General features: G+C 52.2%; 1 protein-coding gene across 2 annotated transcripts in view; it reads left to right on the forward strand.

Moving 5' to 3' along the window:
• Window positions 1-11,431: 11,431 nt before the first annotated feature.
• The window catches only part of LOC137415995 (E3 ubiquitin-protein ligase TRIM11-like), a 53,297-nt gene continuing 45,619 nt past the window's right edge, over window positions 11,432-19,109 (forward strand). The window contains exon 1 of one of the 2 annotated variants that reach the window (XM_068101529.2): window positions 11,432-11,477. The gene's annotated coding sequence lies outside the window, so the exon portion shown is untranslated. Of the gene's footprint in view, window positions 11,478-17,940; window positions 18,116-19,109 lie in introns of those variants that run through there. The other variant, XM_068101523.2, reaches the window with a different exon arrangement.

A 19,109-nucleotide genomic window follows, 5' to 3' on the forward strand; every position in this document is an offset into this window, starting at 1 on the left:
TCGCTAACTGACTGACTCACTCATGTACATACACACTCACTAACTAACTCACTAACTGATTCACTCACTTACATACACACTCATTAACTAATTCACTCATGTACATGCATACTAACTGACTCATTAACGGATTCATTCACGTACATGCACACTAACTGACTCATTAACCGATTCACTCACGTACATACACACTCACTAAATGACTGACTCACTCACGTACATACACACTAACTGATTCACTCATGTGCATACACACTCACTAACTGATTCACTCATGTACATAAACACTCACTAACTGACTGACTCACTCACGCACATACACACACACTAACTGACTCATGAACTGATTCAATCACATACATACACACTCACGAACTGACTCACTCACATACATACACACTCACTAATGACTCACTCACTGATTCACTCACGTAATACACACTCACTAATGACTCACTAACTGATTCACTCATGTACATACACACTCACTAATGACTCACTAACTGATTCACTCACGTACATACACACTCACTAACTGACGGACTCACTCATGTACATACACACTCACTAACTGACTCATGAACTGATCCACTCACATACATACACACTCACGAACTGACTCACTCATGTACATACGCACTCACTAATGACTCACTCACTGATTCATTCACATACACACACACTCACTAATGACTCACTAACTGATTCACTCATGAACATACACACTCACTAATGACTCACTAACTGATTCACTCACGTACATACACACTCACTAATGACTCACTAACTGATTCATTCATGTACATACACACTCACTAATGACTCACTAACTGATTCACTCATGTACATACACACTCACTAACTGACTCATCAACTGATCCACTCACATACATACACACTCACGAACTGACTCACTCATGTACACACACACTCACTAATGAATCACTCAATGATTAACTCACGTAGATACACACTCACCAATGACTCACTACAGTAACGGATTCACTCACGTACATACACACTCACTAATGACTCACTAACTGATTCACTCACGTACATACACACTCACGAATGACTCACTAACTGATTCATTCATGTACATACACACTCACTAATGACTCACTAACTGATTCACTCACGTACATACACACTCACTAATTGACTGACTCACTCAGTCCTCCGGTATGATAGACCTGAGCCTCGTCCTGGAGGTGGGGTTGCTATCTTTATAAAAAACTCTCTTCCTTACTCGCCCTGCACTGCCCTCTCTCCACCTCACCCCCAGGAATACCTTTGGCGACGGCTTCCCCTTCGCTCCCACCTTTTGTTCATATGTGTGTTGTACCATCCACCAAACAGTGATGACTCCATCGACATCTCGCTGTCTGATAATATGGACCAACTTATATCTACCCATCCCAACTCTCTCTTCCTCATATGTGGTGATTTCAATTGTCGCCATGCCAGTTGGCTGGGTGTGGGTACCTCTCTCACCAGCCATGGCTCTTCAGCAAAGGACTTCTGCGACTCACTGGGACTGACACAATCTCTCAATTTCCCGACCAAGATCTCAGTCAACGGAGCATCTTCTCTTCTGGACTGTGTTATGACTAACTTCCCTGAAAATGTCTGCTGCTCTTCTTCTGCTCCAATCGGCTAATCTGATCATGTGCTTGTTAAAGTGGACATCTCTCTGACCATTCTCAGAGAGCCTCCTCAGCGTCGACGAGTCTGGCATTTCACTCAGGCCAACTGGCAAGGTCTTCCAGCAGCCATCAATCATCTGGACTGGTCTCCCATCTCTACCGCCTCTGACATCAACTCATCCTGGGAATTCTTCCAAAGTAAATTGCTCTCTCTCATGCACAGATTTATCCCATCTCGTCTTCAGTTGTCATACCCTTCCTCCCGTCCATGGTACACGGAATCTTGTGGCGAGGCTGGTGCCCAGAAACAACTTGCTTTCGTCTCCTGGAAAGCAAATCCAACAGAAGGAAATATCATTTCCTTTCACAAAGCCCGAAACAAGTGTGTGTCCACCCTCAGGAGAGCCAGGAAACAATATCTCTCCGTTCTCAAGACCGAACTCTCTTATCTGTCTCCCTCTTCCAAATCCTGGTGGCGTCTGGTCAAATCTGTTTCTGGTGTTTGTTGCCCCTCCACCCCCTCCCTCACCTCAAACGGCTACAGGGCTGACTCCGCACGTGAAAAAGCTGAATGCCTCAACTCTGTGTTTGCCTCTAAATCTTGTGTCCCAATCCCATCCCTCTCTGTACCCACCGTACACGGTCATACCCAGCTGCTCCTGGACTCTGTGTCCTTTCCTCCTCACAAGGTGGAAAAGTTTCTGTCAACCCTCGACTCTGATTCTGCAACTGGACATGACGGCATCAGCCCACGGGTCCTAAAATCCTTTTCTTCTGCTCTTTCACTCCCTCTCTCTGTTCTCTTCACCCGCTCTTTTGCTCAAGGTCATCTGCCATCTGCTTGGAAATCAGCCAACATCACCGCTTTGCACAAAAAGGTGCAAAAACAGATCCGAGCAACTACAGACCAATCAGCCTTCTCCCAATTATCAGCAAAGTCATGGAATCCATCATTGCTTCGGATATGAAATCTTTCCTCTTCTCCAATGGCTTGATCTCTGATCATCAATTTGGTTTCAGACCTGGTCTCTCTACTCTGGACATGCTGCTTCTGCTTTCTCAACAATGGATGGAGGTCCACAATGCCAAACAGGAAATTAGAGCTGTCTCCCTTGACATATCACATGCCTTCGATACGGTCTGGCACCCCGCTCTGCTCACCAAACTCTCCTCCTTTGGTATCCATGGAAATCTCCACGCATGGCTGGCGGACTTCCTCTCTCGTCGTAGTCAACGTGTGACCCTGAATGGGTTTCTCTCATCACCTCTTCCTGTTCAGGCTGGAGTTCCCCAATGCAGTGTTCTGGGCCCTGTGCTTTTCCTGGTCTTCATCAATGATCTCTCTGACTCTCTTGAAAATCCTCTCTATCTCTTGGCTGATGACTCTACTCTCTGTCGCTCCATTTCTCATCCCTCAGATCGGCAGTCTGCAGCCTCCTCATTCTCTGCAGACCTGGACAAAATCACAGACTGGGCAAACAAGTGGAACATGTCTTTCAATCCTGACAAATCTCACACTCTTACGATGTCTCTCCGAAAAGACCGACTGGACAACCCTCCAATCCACTTTCTGAATAATCCTCTCCAAGAATTTCTGTCACTCAAGCTTTTGTGTCTCACTATCTGCCCTGATCTTTCCTGGGAAAACCACAATTCAAATCTGTCCGCCAAAACCAGTCGCCGACTAGGCATCCTCCGTCATGCGAAGTCCTTCCTTGGCACACCTGAGCTCCTCACCACATACAAGGCTTTCATCCGCAGCTCAATGGAATACTGCTTTCCCCTCTGGGCTGGTGCTCCTGCCTCACACCTAGCTCGCCTTCGCGCTGTTGAAACCAAAGCGTTCAGATTCAGTGGAATCTCCCGCGATGAAGCTAACTCCAAGGGCCTTTCACTCACTCACCGCAGGCAGGTTGGTGGTCTTTCCATCTTCTACCGACTCCTCTCTGGACTTGCCCCCCCCCCCCCCCAGCTCTCTCTGGGCTCTGTCCCCCAAATATTCCTACAGGTCGCACAAGATCTGCCAGCAACCATCTTATAGTTAAACTGCCAAAATCAAGACTCTCTGCTCACCTTCACTCCTTCATTCCTCTTTTCTCCTGCCTCTGGAACAAACTCCCTCACTCTCTTCAATCCCACTCCACCCTCCTGGTCTTTAAAAGAGCTGTTCACCACCATCTCTTATCTTCCCCCATCCAAAACCTTGATCTTTTCTACCCCTGCTAATTTCACCCCAAATCCACTTTTTTGAAATACCAACTTCGTCCTGGAAGTCCTTGGTGTCTTTGTGGTTTATACTTCTCCCATCCCCCCCCCCCCCCCCACCTTCCCCTTCCCACGCCTCCTCCCCCAAGCCCTCTCCCTCCCACACATCTCCCTGCTCTCAAATGTTGTGTTTGTGTGCTTCCCCTTCTCTCCCCATCTTGTCTTCCGCTCCCTCTTTTTATATATTTTGTTTGTCTGTTTGATTTGTTTGTGAAATAAATGTTAGCTCTTTCACGAGGCTCCATTATGTATACAACAACAACAACAAAAAAAAAAATTCCACCGACAACCCCCAAGACATTGCACCTGGCAGACATGATCATGCTTAATGATTGTTATCGAGTCATGAAACGAACTGTTGAAACACGCGTCTGTGACGTCACATCATTCTATGACAACACAATCCACCGCCACCTTGGAGTTCCTTGGCATTCCATTTTGAAGCTAACTTTGTAATGGAGAAGAAGAAGACCACTCCTTTTTCATCTTCAGGTACATTGAGTTGCCGAAGCAGTTACCTGAGGCGCGTGCGATTTGGTCTCTTCCGAAGACAGAAGCCTCTTCCGGAAGATTGCTTTGCCCCGAACAGGCAGAAGAGAAGGAAGATGGCGGCCAAACATGTATTACTCGTGCTCATGATGGAAGAATTAGACAAAGATGACACTACATCACAAGTTGATGCAAATATCCAGATTGTGTTTTCACTTGCAAGTTTTGCTGCGTAAGTATAACCAGCAGCGTTTCTCGTGACTGAAATTACGCGAGGCCATTTTGTTTTTGAAGAGCCCGCGCCTCTTCTGCTGGATTTTTTGGAAGAGGCAGAAGAGCTTCCGAGAAGAGAAGAGTCCAAATCGAACGACCGGAAGAGTCTTCCGGAAGTCTCTTCCTCTTCCAGAAGTGCAAATCACACGCGCCTCAGGTCTGTTGGACACAATGTCGGACAGGTGGCCATTCCGACGGAGATGTTTGAAATGAGATTGTTTATATTAAATGAAATAGTAAACCACAAGTCATACATCGTCTCCTATACAAATATGGGAAGTGCGACCATGTGACAGGATTCTCATATCGTGTAAAATGATTCATTGAAATGTAAAAACAATTTCCTGAGTTGATAAGTTTGAAGTGTTGATTGGACCCTTGTCAAAGTTTGGTTCAATTTTAATAGATTATGATTTGAGGTGCTGAGTCACGTGACTTTTGATGACAAGTTAATTATTCCAAATGACAATTTTGTAACCTCCTTAGTTTGTCCATTGTCTGAATAACATCAGTCCGAGTTGGTTCGGGTGTGAAATATAATTTAACTTTTATTAAATTTACAAATGCACATTTACACACAGTTATTATCATTGTTAATGTCATTGTTATTATCACATGAACCTGCCACGAACTACCTGTTATAAAACTGTTGTGTTTGAGAAGAATCAAGGTGTGGACCACAGGTGTACAACAGCTTTATTCCAAAACCCCGGCCAAAACCTCACTCCTCTTCTTCTTCACCCAAAACCGTTTATCATTGTGAAATGCCCGCAAGCGTCCAAAATCGGATTATAATTTACATCGTAAATATATGAACAGGACACAACTGATACCGGTCTCTGTTATTAAATAATGACCAGGCAGAAGGACAGGAGAGGGGCGGGGCTCAACGCCTGGAGGAGGGGCAAGCGTCGTAAAGGGGGACGAGGGAGGAGCCCCGGAAAGAGAGTTCTGTGAAGAGATTTGGGCGGGAACAAGGTGCTATGAAGCTCGCTGTTCTGTGGAGTGTGGAGAGGCAGAGAAGAAGGGGGAGGAGCCAGGACGAGAGGGAAAAGGAGTGCAGGGGAGCTCGCTGTGAAGTGGAGAGGCTGAGGAGAAGGGGGAGGAGCCAGGACGAGAGGGAAAAGGAGTGCAGAGGAGCTCGCTGTGAAGTGGAGAGGCTGAAGAGAAGGAGAGTGGGGAGTGAGGGTTTGTGAGGCGAATTCAAGGACTTCTGGGCAGAATTGGAAGAAGTGGAGGTGCAAGGAGGTCCTGCCTACCTGCTTTGGCCCTTCATCTACCCCGATTACCTGTCGTCGTCCTGCCCGAATCCTCACCACCGTTTCGTCGTCGGGCTTGTCTCCTCATCACCTAGCTAATCACCCCTGCTCATCTCAATAGCAGCTCCATGCCCCAATCTTCCCGCTCCCCCACTGCCACACCAGAGATAAGTTGCCTGGTTTTGTGTCCCTTTTCTCGTCTGTCACTGTGATTGAGAGTGAGGCGCCTTCGTTTTAATAGGATTTCTTTCACCTCATTATTTTACCTCATTATATATATAGTGGTTATTCATTTTATTTTCTCTTGTTTGTTCGGAATTAAACCCGTTTTCTGTCAGGTAAGCGCTTCATGGTTCTTCGGTCCCGCGCACGTTAAAACCGCCATATTGGAAATCACCTCAGGGGTTAACAAGCTGTTCGATCGTTCTACTTTTGTCAGGGTCTTTATCCCAGTAAACACGACAACATTTAATGAGAGCCTGGAGTCTTGTACACCTGGCTAGATATCTTTCGTGTGGGGAGTGAGGAATGGGTGAGACCTTGGTGAGCTTTCTTCAAAGTTGATGGGGGAGGGAGGAGAGGAGGCCAAATAGGAGGGGTGTGGCGGACACGATGGCTCGCTGGCGCGGTGACATCATTCCGCGCACCAAGAGGGTGTCGGCCACGCCCGAGGGGTAGGCGTGGCCTCGGGATATACACGGGGCACGCAGCCCCGAGCACGTCAGTGCTATAGTTGAGCTTTGCAAATAAAGACTCTTTTTGTTAACCGCGTTGTTGCTTCTCTCCTTGGCAAACAAGTCGTGCGCGTAGCACCACACTTCACTGGTGACCTCGACTCTGGTCAGCCATCGTTGACCAACAGAACGCGCCATGAACAACGCAGTCGCGGTGAAGCTCCCTGAGTTTTGGGAAGCTCAGGCCGAGGTATGGTTCGTGCAAGCCGAGGCACAATTCCAACTTCGAGGCGTAATGGCGGATGAGACGCGGTATTACCACGTCATCGCCGCCCTCAGGCCCGGCACAGCCGCCCGAGTCGTGTCCGTCCTGCGGAACCCACCGGCCGACCGCAAGTACGGGATGCTCAAGCGTCTCCTCATCGCCATGTTCGGCCTCACGGAGGGCGAACGGGCCGACCGCCTCCTGGACCTTCCCGAACTCAGCGACACACGACCATCGGTCCGGATGGACTACATGTTGTCGTTGCTGGGTGACAAAGCCCCGGATTTTTTATTCCGGGTGCTCTTTCTACGCCAGCTGCCGGCACAGGTATGCCTCGCATTGGCCGGTTCCAACATAAAGGAACCCCACGCTCTGGCCGTCCGGGCCGACGAGTTTTTCGTGGCTTGTGACACGCGGGCGAGAGTCGGTGCAGCCGGCGCGGATCCCGAGGCTGATGCTGCTGCACACCTCGTGGTGCCCGAGGCTGATGCCGATGCACACCTCGTGGGCGCCGCCACGCCCCGCCCACCACCACCGCGAAAGCCGCAGCCTCCGCCTCCGCCGCAAACCTGGTGCCATTTCCACGCCAGGTTTGGCCACAAGGCTAGGAATTGTTGCCCGCCGTGCTCGTTTGGCAAGTCGGGAAACTGCCAAGCCGGCGCTCAGTAGCGGCTTTGAGCGTCGGCAATTCCGGCAGCCTCCTTTTTGTCATGGACACCTTGTCCGGGCATTGCTTCCTCTGCGACACAGGCGCACAGGTGAGCGTTGCCCCCGCCTCAACGTCTGACAAGCGCACCGCGGGCCGGGGCCCCGCTTTGCTTGCAGCCAACGCGACACCCATACGCACATTCGGGAAGCGCTGCCTCTCCCTGCGGTTCGGAGGGCAACGCTTTCAATGGACGTTCGTAACCACCAGCATGCCCATCGCATTGCTCGGTGTGGACTTCCTATGTGCAAACGGGTTGTTGGTAGACGTAAAGCACAGACGCCTCGTCCAGGCTGAAACGTTCAGCTCGCTCGCTTGTTCGCTGAGCAGCTCGTTGAGCGGCTCACTGAGCGGCTCACCGAGCGGCTCGCCAAGCGGCTTGCTGAGCGGTTCGGTCCCGGCGAAGTTGGTCTGTACGCTTCTGGCAGCGGACGAGTTCACCCGCCTCCTCACCAGCTTCCCGGCCCTCACGTGGCCCACCTTCTCGGCGGTGGCCGTTAAGCACGGGGCGGAACATCACATCCCCACCGTCGGGCCACCGGTCTACGCCCAGGCATGCCGCCTCGAGCCGACGAAGCTCGCGGTGGCGAAGGCGGAGTTCGCTACGCTGGAGCGGCTGGGCATCGTACGGCGCTCCAACAGTGCTTGGGCGTCACCACTGCACATCGTGCCGAAGCCCGGCGGGGGATGGCGGCCGTGCGGAGACTACCGCCACCTCAACGATGCCACCACCCCCGAACGCTACCCGGTCCCTCACATTCAGGACTTTTCCACCAGGTTGGCGAAAATGTCCTTCTTTTCTAAGGTGGACCTCATACGCGGATACCACCAGGTCCCCGTCAGGCCGGAGGACATACCGAAGATGGCCGTCATTACACCATTCGGCCTCTTCGAGTTTCTTCGGATGCCCTTCGGGTTGAAGAATGCGGTTCAGGCGTTCCAACGGTTGATGGACAGCGTCTTGCGCGACTTGGATTGCGTTTACGTCTACCTGGACGACATCCTCGTCACAAGCGCGTCCCGCGAAGAGCATCTCCGCCACCTCCGCACGCTCTTCGAACGCCTGGGCCAGCATAGCCTGATCGTAAACCACGCCAAGTGCCAGTTCAGCGTCGCCGAAATCGTCTTTTTGGGGCACCGCGTCACCAGGCACGGGGCCACCCCCTTACCGGCAAAGGTGGAGGCGGTCAAGGGGTTTCCGCGCCCCCGCACGATCAGGGGGCTCCAGGAGTTCCTGGGCATGGTGAACTTTTACCACCGTTTCCTGCCCCGCATCGCCCAGCTCCTGCGCCCCCTGCACGAGGCCATCTGGGGGAAGCCGGGCAAAGGTGACGTTGTTTGGACCGAGCAGATGGATGCGGCGTTCGCGGGCACGAAGCTCGCCTTGGCTAACGCCACCATGCTCGCGCACTCGGCGCTCAATGCACCGATCGCCCTCACCACCGACGCGTCGGACTATGCGGTGGGCGCGGTGCACGAGCAATGGGTGCGTGGTGCTTGGCAACCGCTGGCGTTTTTCAGCCGGCAGCTTCGCCCGCACGAACACTGGTACAGTACCTTCGACCGCGAGTTGCTCGGGCTCCACCTGGCAGTCCGGCACTTCCGCCATCTGCTCGAGGGCCGTTCGTTCATGGCCCTCGTTGACCACAAGCCCCTGGTCTTCGCGATGGCCAAGGTCGCCGAGCCATGGTCGGCCCGGCAGCAGCGTCACCTCTCGGCCGTGTCCGAGTACATGACGGACATCCGGCATGTCGCGGGAAAGGACAACCTGGTGGCGGATTGCCTTTCGCGGTTCGTCGCCCACGCGGTCCACCTCGGGATCGACCATGCCCGGATGGCGGTGGACCAGACCGCCGACCCCGACGTCCAGGCCTTGCGGACTGCCGTCACGGGCCTCCGAGTCGCCGAGGTGCCGTTCGGCGGCGCGGGCACGACCCTCTTGTGCGACGTCTCCCTCGGGCGGCCTCGCCCCATCGTGCGGAGCGCTGGGTTTTTGATGCCATCCACGGCCTGTCCCACCCGGGCACGAAGGCCTCCCAGAGGCTGGTCGCCGACAAGTTCGTCTGGCATGGCCTCCGGAAGGCCGTCTGCGATTGGACCAGGACGTGCCTCGCGTGCCAGCGCGCGAAGGTGCACCGCCACACCCAGGCCCCGTTGGCCCTGTTCACGGTGCCCGAACGTCGGTTCGACCACGTTCACGTGGACCTGGTGGGACCTCTGCCCCCCTCGCGGGGTTTCACCCACGTCCTCACCATGGTGGACCGCACCACCCAGTGGCCGGAGGTCGTGCCTTTGGCGGCGACGACGGCGGCGGACGTCGCGCAGGCGTTCATCGCCACCTGGGTTGCCCGGTTTGGCGCCCCCTCGGACATCTCGTCCGACCGCGGCCCCCAGTTCACTTCGGAGCTCTGGGGGGCGGTTGCGCGGCGGCTCCGCGTCCAGCTGCACCGCACCACGGCCTACCACCCTCAGGCCAATGGCCTGTGCGAGCGTTTCCACCGCTCCTTGAAGGCCGCACTCCGGGCCACCCTCCGCGACGGCGGCTGGGTCGACAGGCTCCCCTGGGTCCTGCTGGGCCTCCGGACAGCGCCCAAGGACGACCTGCGCACATCCGCGGCGGAGTTGGTCTTCGGACAACCGCTGCGGGTGCCGGGCAAGTTCCTCCCCGACTCTACGGCACCATGGTCCGCGGCGCAGCAGTGCTCGGCACTGCAGGAGACCGCCCGGAGGTTCGCCCCTGTACCGACGGCGCACCACGGGTGCCCGCCAACGCACGTCGACCCGGAGCTTCGCACGGCGGAGTACGTGTTCGTCCGCCACGACGCCCACCGGACACCGCTGCGGCACCCGTATGACGGGCCCTTCTGCGTGCTGGAGACCGGGGCGGAACACTTCACCCTCGACATCGGCGGTACTCCTGACCGCGATTCCCTGGACCGCCTCAAGCCGGCCCACCTCGACGTGGACCACCCCCCGCCAGTGGCTCGGCCCCCGCGTCGGGGCCGCCCCCCGGCGGCGGACCTCCGACACCGCCCAGCCCCGCCGGCACGCCCTCCCCCTGGTCCTGCACGCCCCCCCCCCCCCCGGTTCCTGCACCCATCCAGGTGACGCCGGAGGCATCTCAGATGACATCCCGGCGTCCCAGACGCCGCCAGCCGCCATAGGGCGCTTCGGCCGGGTCATCCGTTTGCCCCGCAAACTGACCCTTCAGGTGTGCGGGAATTCTGTGGGGGCGCGTGTGGCGGACACGATGGCTCGCTGGCGCGGTGACATCATTCCGCGCACCAAGAGGGTGTCGGCCACGCCCGAGGGGTAGGCGTGGCCTCGGGATATACACGGGGCGCGCAGCCCCGAGCCGAGCACGTCAGTGCTATCGTTGAGCTTTGCAAATAAAGACTCTTTTTGTTCACCGCGTTGTTGCTTCTCTCCTTGGCAAACAAGTCGTGCGCGTAGCACCGCACTTCAGGGGTTACTCCATTATTGTACTCTAAATGCTGTCTGACTCTAAACCGTTTGGTGAAACCCTCGTTACATTCTGTCTGTGCTTGTGAAGGTCTCGGCGACGAGTTGGACTTGGGATAAAGTTAAAGATGAGAACGAGTTTGTTTATGAAGCGGGACGAACAGAGAAAACGGGTTTAAAATAAACGTTATCATCACATGAAAGGGTTTAAACCCCGCGGAATGTTCCCTCATTCGGTTCTTTCACAAGAAAATAAACTTAAGGTGAAAAACAAGTTGAAAATCTTTCTGATGTAAAATAACCACGTGACGTGCTGAGATTTAACCGTTCTGCGAGACTGCGTCATCACGTTGTTCATGACGTCACGGGACGAAGCTCCTCCCTATGACTTCACTTGGCGGAAGTGTATACATTTCTCAAACTCCATCAGCAGGGGAGGTAACGTGTCCGTTCTCGCACCCGGGTTAAGGAATTATGAAGTTATTAATGCAATTATAAATGTTGTGCAAAGATCGTGATTGTTTCACTCTGGGAATGAAGGAGTGTGTAGAGTGTAGTGAGTGCGATCGGGAAGACGCGTGTGGTTCAGCAGGATGACGGCAGTTTTAGGGAGGAAGAGGAACCACTGACTGAGTGCGTTGGTCAATTGTGGTTGTTAATGAAGAAGAAGAAGAACCCAAAAGATGAATGTTTAATGTGAAGATAACATGTGGTATGAGGATCCAGTTATTCATTCATGATAACATTACAATGTGAACATGGATAGAGGAAGGAATGAAATATTGTATTCCACAAAACATAATTCCCGTATAATCCAGAACTTTCCACCGTCTCACAATATACTTATTAAGAACTCCATTACAATCTCATAACCTTCACTTGTTAAACTATTACAAAGCGGATCAGCTGGTGGGGTGAGGGCAGGTAACCAATGGCAATGCACAGCTGGTACCTAGTTGTGTTGGTCACGTGCTCACTAAGCGAGTAACCAATGTACAGCTGGAAGTTGTGTTGATCACGTGCTCCCTGTGCGAGTAACCAATGTACAGCTGGTAGTTGTGTTGGTCACGTGCTCCCTGGGCAAGTAACCAATGTACAGCTGGTAGTTGTTGGTCATGTACTTCCTGGTCAAGTAACCAATGTACAGCTGGTAGTTGTGTTGGTCACGTGCTCCCTGGGCGAGTAACCAATGTACAGCTGGTAGTTGTGTTGGTCACGTGCTCCCTGGGCAAGTAACCAATGTACAGCTGGTAGTTGTGTTGGTCACGTGCTCTCTGTGCGAGTAACCAATGGACAGCTGGTAGTTGTGTTGTTCACCTGCTCCCTGGGCGAGTAACCAATGTACAGCTGGTAGTTGTGTTGGTCACGTGCTCCATGGGCGAGTAACCAATGTACAGCTGGTAGTTGTGTTGGTCACGTGCTCCCTGGTTGGGTTACATATAACCAGAAAGTGTTGCTCTGGTGCAGCACCGGCCAAGGGCAAACACGAACTTATGTGATTGGAAATGTCAGTTAGTCAGTTAGTTAGTTGGTTGGTGTGTGTGGTGTGGTGTGGTGTGTGTGGTGTGTGTGGTGTGGTGTGGTGTGTTTGTGTTTGTGTTTGTGGTGTTATTACTTTCACCACCTTATTAGGGGACGGAGGTTTTGTTTTCATGTCTCTGTCTGTCAGCACGATATCTCAAAAAGTTATGGACGGATGAAGATAAAACGAGTTGGATGAGTTGAGCAAGTGACAAGAACAATCCGATTCGACTTTTTCATGTCCGAATCCAGATCCGCCCTATCAGTGGATACAAAGTGTAAACTGTTCAACACGGTCCGACGAATTATCCAAATGTACCCAAATGTAAGTGAATTTACCCAAATGAAAGCACAATGTACCCAAATGTCCGACGAATTTCCCAAATGTACCCAAATGAAAGCACAATGTACCCAAATGTAAGTCGTACTACGTAAAGGATGGTTGGCCCATAGGTGGGCAATGGGCAATGTGTATGCCCCATAGGGCATTGTGCATTTTTTTCTGCACCAGATTATAGTTGTTGTTAGGGTTAGGGCTAGGGTTCGGTAAATTTGGGTAAATCGTCATTTTTGAGAATTTTAATTTGGGTAAATATTCCACATCATTCTGATACAAATAATAAGAAAGTCGGGTGTAACTTTGATCAAATATTTATACTTCGTTAATGTCTAGGATCAACCTATGTGGGTAAACTTATCGCCACCTTGGTCGCTTCAGCACGGATTCATTAATCGTGCAGATGTATACCGAGTTATGTCCCCCTGGCCTAAAATGGCTGCCACCGATCGGGCCGGTAAAATTTGTACAATTCTGTTTGCATTCGTTTTCTTGGACGTGAAGAAGCACACCATAACGTTTTACTGCATAAAATAAACTTCCTTTACGTAGTGTGACTTACATTTGGGTACATTTGGGTAATTCGTTTTACCCGTTCAACATGGTGGAGGTTTGCGCCCCACCAAGTGCTGTTCTAGTTGTCGAATGTGTTTCATATTGTTGATGGGGTTTGTTTGGGTTTGTGGGGTGAATCTGTGGGTGGTGAGGTGAGTTCATGTTGTGGTGTGGATGTGGCTTCAGTGGTGTTGGCGGTGCAGTGTGGAGTTAGTGGTGTGGAGTTGGGGGCGCGTTGTGGAGTTGGGGGCGCGGTGTGGAGTTGGGGGTGTGGTGTGGCATTGGGGGCGCGGTGTGGCGTTGGGGGTGCGGTGTGGAGTTGGGGACGCGGTGTGGAGTTGGGGACGCGGTGTGGAGTTGGGGATGCGGTGTGGAGTTGGGGACGCGGTGTGGAGTTGGGGATGCGGTGTGGAGTTGGGGACGCGGTGTGGAGTTGGGGACGCGGTGTGGAGTTGGGGGTGCGGTGTGGAGTTGGGGGCGCGGTGTGGAGTTGGGGGCGCGGTGTGGAGTTGGGGGCGCGGTGTGGAGTTGGGGGCGCGGTGTGGAGTTGGGGGCGCGGTGTGGAGTTGGGGGCGCGGCGTGGAGTTGGGGACGCGGCGTGGAGTTGGGGGCGCGGCGTGGAGTTGGGGGCGCGGCGTGGAGTTGGGGTCACGGCGTGGAGTTGGGGGTGCGGCGTGGAGTTGGGGGCGCGGCGTGGAGTTGGGGGCGCGGCGTGGAGTTGGGGGCGCGGCGTGGAGTTGGGGGCGCGGCGTGGAGTTTGGGGCGCGGCGTGGAGTTGGGGGCGCGGCGTGGAGTTGGGGGCACGGCGTGGAGTTGGGGGCGTGGCGTGGAGTTGGGGGCGTGGCGTGGAGTTGGGGGCGCGGCGTGGAGTTGGGGACGCGGCGTGGAGTTGGGGGCGCGGCGTGGAGTTGGGGGCGCGGCGTGGAGTTGGGGGCGCGGCGTGGAGTTGGGGGCGCGGCGTGGAGTTGGGGGCGCGGCGTGGAGTTGGGGGCGCAGCGTGGAGTTGGGGGCGCGGCGTGGAGTTTGGGGCGCGGCGTGGAGTTGGGGCGCGGCGTGGAGTTGGGGGCGCGGCGTGGAGTTGGGGACGCGGCGTGGAGTTGGGGACGCGGCGTGGAGTTGTGGACGCGGCGTGGAGTTGGGGACGCGGCGTGGAGTTGGGGACGCGGCGTGGAGTTGGGGACGCGGCGTGGAGTTGGGGACGCGGCGTGGAGTTGGGGACGCGGCGTGGAGTTGGGGACGCGGCGTGGAGTTGGGGACGCGGTGTGGAGTTGGGGACGCGGTGTGGAGTTGGGGACGCGGTGTGGAGTTGGGGACGCGGTGTGGAGTTGGGGACGCGGTGTGGAGTTGCGGACGCGGTGTGGAGTTGCGGACGCGGTGTGGAGTTGGGGACGCGGTGTGGAGTTGGGGACGCGGTGTGGAGTTGGGGACGCGGTGTGGAGTTGGGGACGCGGTGTGGAGTTGGGAACGCGGTGTCGAGTTGGGGACGCCGTGTGGAGTTGGGGGCGCGGTGTGGAGTTGGGGGCGTGGTGAGGGGTTAGGGTTGCCATGGGTGCATGTTGTGGTTGTGGTGGGGGTTTTATGGGGAGGCAAAGAAATGCATTTTTGTTGTTTTTGAAACGATCAAAATGTCAGTTCTTAATTCTGCTTAAATTGCATCTGTATTTCATAACTGTTAAGTATGTGCATGGCAGGTGAATGAGTCTAAGTTTCCCCACACGTAGAGTAGGGGTGAACCATGTACATGTGCGGAATCAGAATGGATGGGAAAGTGTATGTTATGGCACTTTTCCATTGCACAGAACGGTACGGTACGGTACCACGGTGGAAAAGCGCCATAAATCTCTCATTTGTCCCACATTAATCTTTTCATCGTTCCCTTCGTTCATGGTTTACATGGTACATGCAGCAAGTCACCGATCTGACCTGACCTCCAGGTGCTGAATGAGTGAGCCGCTGGGATGACAGGTCTCCTGGGTTAAAACTCGATTCCAGGATTTCGACGACACCTTGTCGTTGCTCTCTTGTCTGTACCTGCTTGTGGTGGTGATGTTGAGGTCAAAGAGATTTGCTTACTTTGGTAGTGATATTAATCTCTCCGTATGTTGTGAGCCAGAGGTCGGTGGATGTCTGGGTTGAGCCTGTGGAGTCATGCATTCACTGGATCATGAGTTGTGCTGCTGCCAGTACAGGAGGACAAAAGTCAGAGTCTTTAAGTCCTTCCTGCTTCCAGTTTTGCTCTACGGATGTGAGATTTGGACTCTGACCAAGGATCTGAGACAAAGACTTAACGCATTCGGTACGAGATCTCTTTGGAGAATCCTTGGCTATTGCTGATCAGATTTTTTTGTCAAACATTTCCTGAGAGAAACCCAGATGAAATTTGTCACCTGTATAGTCCGTGAGCGTCAGCTGTGGCTGTATGAACATGTCACTTATTTTCCTGAAGCTGATTCTGCTCACCAACCTCTCTCGGCGATGGATCCATGTGAGTGGAGGATGCCAATGGGCCAACCATGTGCCTCATGGTTGCAGCAGGTTGATTGGCATCTCACGGAGTTGGGGATGGGCCAGGCATCTACCTGGGGGGTGGACAGACTGAGTCCGCTGGAGTACGGGCAGCAGAAAGTGGACGTGGTGACGCGCTGCTCTGGCAGGTGCTCCCATACCTTACCTTCGTTAATCTGTCAATGTGCTTTGAATTATTTACTGGTGATGATACATCGATGTGCAATCCGGTTTCTCCGCGGCGAAGCGATTCTCACTCGCAGGATACAAACACAGCGAGAAAGATCCAGACGCCGTGAGAAACAGCCAGCAGCTGCTGGACGCGACGAGGAGCCAATTAGCACGCGAGGAAGGACATGCAAAGGCCCATCAAGTGTGAAAACTCATCGTATTTGTTCCTTGCAAAATCGAAGATTTTTCAAGTATATTGGTCAGTTGCATTTGTGTTTCTGTCTCTGTTTGTCTGTTTGTCTGTTTGTTTGTCACCGGCCTACAGGTGACAATTCTAAACCAATCGCCACAAAACTTCACCAAGTTGTATAGGTCGTCCCCATTGAGAAGCCTATTGATTTTGGGGTCAAAAGGTCAAAAGGTCAACATAGGCCAAAGGTCACCAACTTTGCCGAATTTCTAAAATCCTGAATTTTCATCCAATTGACTTGAAATTTGAAGAGGACTTGCATGTCTGGTCACTGAATTCAACCACCAAGTATTCTTGAGGTCAACATAGGCCAAAAAGTCAACATAGGCCAAATTTCAAAAATCCTCAATTTTCATACAGTTGACTTGAAATTTGAAGAGGACTTGCATATCTGGTCACTGAATTCAAACACCAACTATTTTTGAGGTCAACATAGGCCAAAAGGTCAACATAGGCCAAGTTTTTAAAATCCTCAATCTTCATCCGACTGACTTGAAACTTGAACAGCATTTGCACATTGAGTCACAAAATAGGGAAACTAACTATTTTTGAGGGCAAAAGGTCAAAGGTCAACTCAAGGTCAACCTTACAAAATCATCATTTTTCATCTGAAAAATCGTCACTTTTCTTCCTGTTGGCCCGAGCTTTGATCAAGATTGTCAATTTTAATCTTGATGAAATGGACAATTTGCTGTATCAATGGAATTTTTTTTTCTTGGGGGTGGGGGGCGTATTTTGCAATTATCGTGCTCCGCATGACGTTTTCTTGTTTGCTGGTTGATTGGAATCCTCCTCTTGCTGTTCGTCGGTTGATTGGAATCCTCTTGCTGTTCGTCGGTCGATTGGAATCCTCTTGCTGTTCGTCGGTCGATTGGAATCCCCCTCTTGCTGGTCGTCGGTTGATTGGAATCCCCCTCTTGCTATTCATCGGTCGATTGGAGTCCTCCTCTTGCTGGTTGTCGGTTGATTGGAGTCCTCCTCTTGCTGGTTGTCGGTTGATTGGAATCCTCCTCTTGCTGGTCGTAGCTTGATTGGAATCCTCCTCTTGCTGGTTGTCATTTGATTTAGAATCCTCCTCTTGCTGGTCGGCGGTCGATTGGAATCCTCCTCTTGCTGGTTGTTGGTCGATTGGAATCTTCCACTTGCTGTTTGTCAGTTGATTGGAATCCTCTTGCTGGTCCATCTTCAATGGGAACCTTCTTCTTGCTGGTTCTGCCGATGACTCGCATGTGATCCGACTCGCGCTGTGTGGCCTGCACTCTGGAGACAGATCAGACGAGTGAGAGCTGCAAAGTCCAGTGGAATAGAACTACAGAAACGTCGCCGAGGAAGGTTCCATGTTTTGGTCTAGTCGATTCTCTCTCTGTAAAAATACTTGTTGGGAATTATTAAGTTTGTGGTTAAACCAACGAGGGTTCAAGGGCACGGGCAACTTTTGTATTGTTTTGTAAATACTCCCTGCACATACATGCTCTGCCTCAAACCCATCTGTACCCCTCACCGACATTCCCACCTCACCCCTTGCATTTTCCGTGCATGTATAAAATGACTTGGTCTATGGTTGATTCTGTTTCTTCTGACAGTTCCATCCAGTGGTTCAAAAAATGCTGAGAAAGGAAGATTTATGCTCGATAGGATTGCATCACGTGACTAAGGCTCGCTCGGCCCTGTTAAGGTCTGTCACGTGATTGCCTGTCATCGTGATGCTCACTCGATTTGGAGACCTCCCCCTGCACGGTAATGCAGATATGTGGATCCGACAGAGCGTCTTTGAAATGTGTGTCCGTCACAGTCGTTTTGACACGACTCGTGTGATTCAAACCGGGCAACAGGGATGGTCTGGTGATTGACCGTAACAGCATAAAGAACCTGCTTTTCAACGATCTACAAACAACACCTTTTCACTGAAACTAAAAGCATGATGTCAACCCCAACCCCGGCTTCAATCTTCTCTCCCCCCAAACCCACAGAGACCCTCCTCAAACGAAACCTATTATTGCAGGTTACTGGGTTTCCTCACCTCCTTTCTTCCACTTTTTTGTTTGTTCATTCCCTTTGTTTTTGTCCAAATGTTGTCCCACTGTCTGTATATTGTCCATTTACCCTTTATCACCTCACTCTTCCATGAGCCTCCATCTTGTGCAGACAACAAATGCATGCATTTCTCACTGAACCCTGATCTTCATCACTCAATTTGACAATAATCTTCATCCATATTTATTTACTCCCAGCAATTCAACTGTTACCCACAATTCCTCTGTTTTGCAATTCTCTCTTCCCGTTAAAAGCAAGTGTTTCATCTTGCTATAATTCAACAAATGTCCGTCTGTCCGTCCGTCCGTCCGTTCCCAGGTACCGCAAAAACGGCTGAACCGATCCCAACTATTTTGGGTGGGTAATCCTGGGATCCCCTGGAGTAAAATAGACTACATTGTTTTTCCAATTTCAGCTTTGGTCTCCAGCATTTGCAGGTTTTGACTTTCGCATGACGTTATTTTCTCGGGTACCGCACAAGGCTGCACCGATCGCAACCTGACAAATGAAAATGCACAGTTAAAAATAATGACCTCGAACAAAGACCTTTTACAAGGACATGGGTTGAATCCCTGCTTGAGAGAATGCCAACCCCCTCCCCGCCATCACGGTTGTCTCTCCAACTCACAATCCCACAAGATATGTGGAAAGGTCGACCCAAAACCAATTATCTTCTTTTTGATTCGGATATGAACAT

This window comes from Myxine glutinosa, chromosome 1 (genome assembly GCF_964187855.1).
Source record: "Myxine glutinosa chromosome 1, kmMyxGlut1.1, whole genome shotgun sequence".
Classification (NCBI taxonomy): Eukaryota; Metazoa; Chordata; class Myxini; order Myxiniformes; family Myxinidae; genus Myxine; species Myxine glutinosa.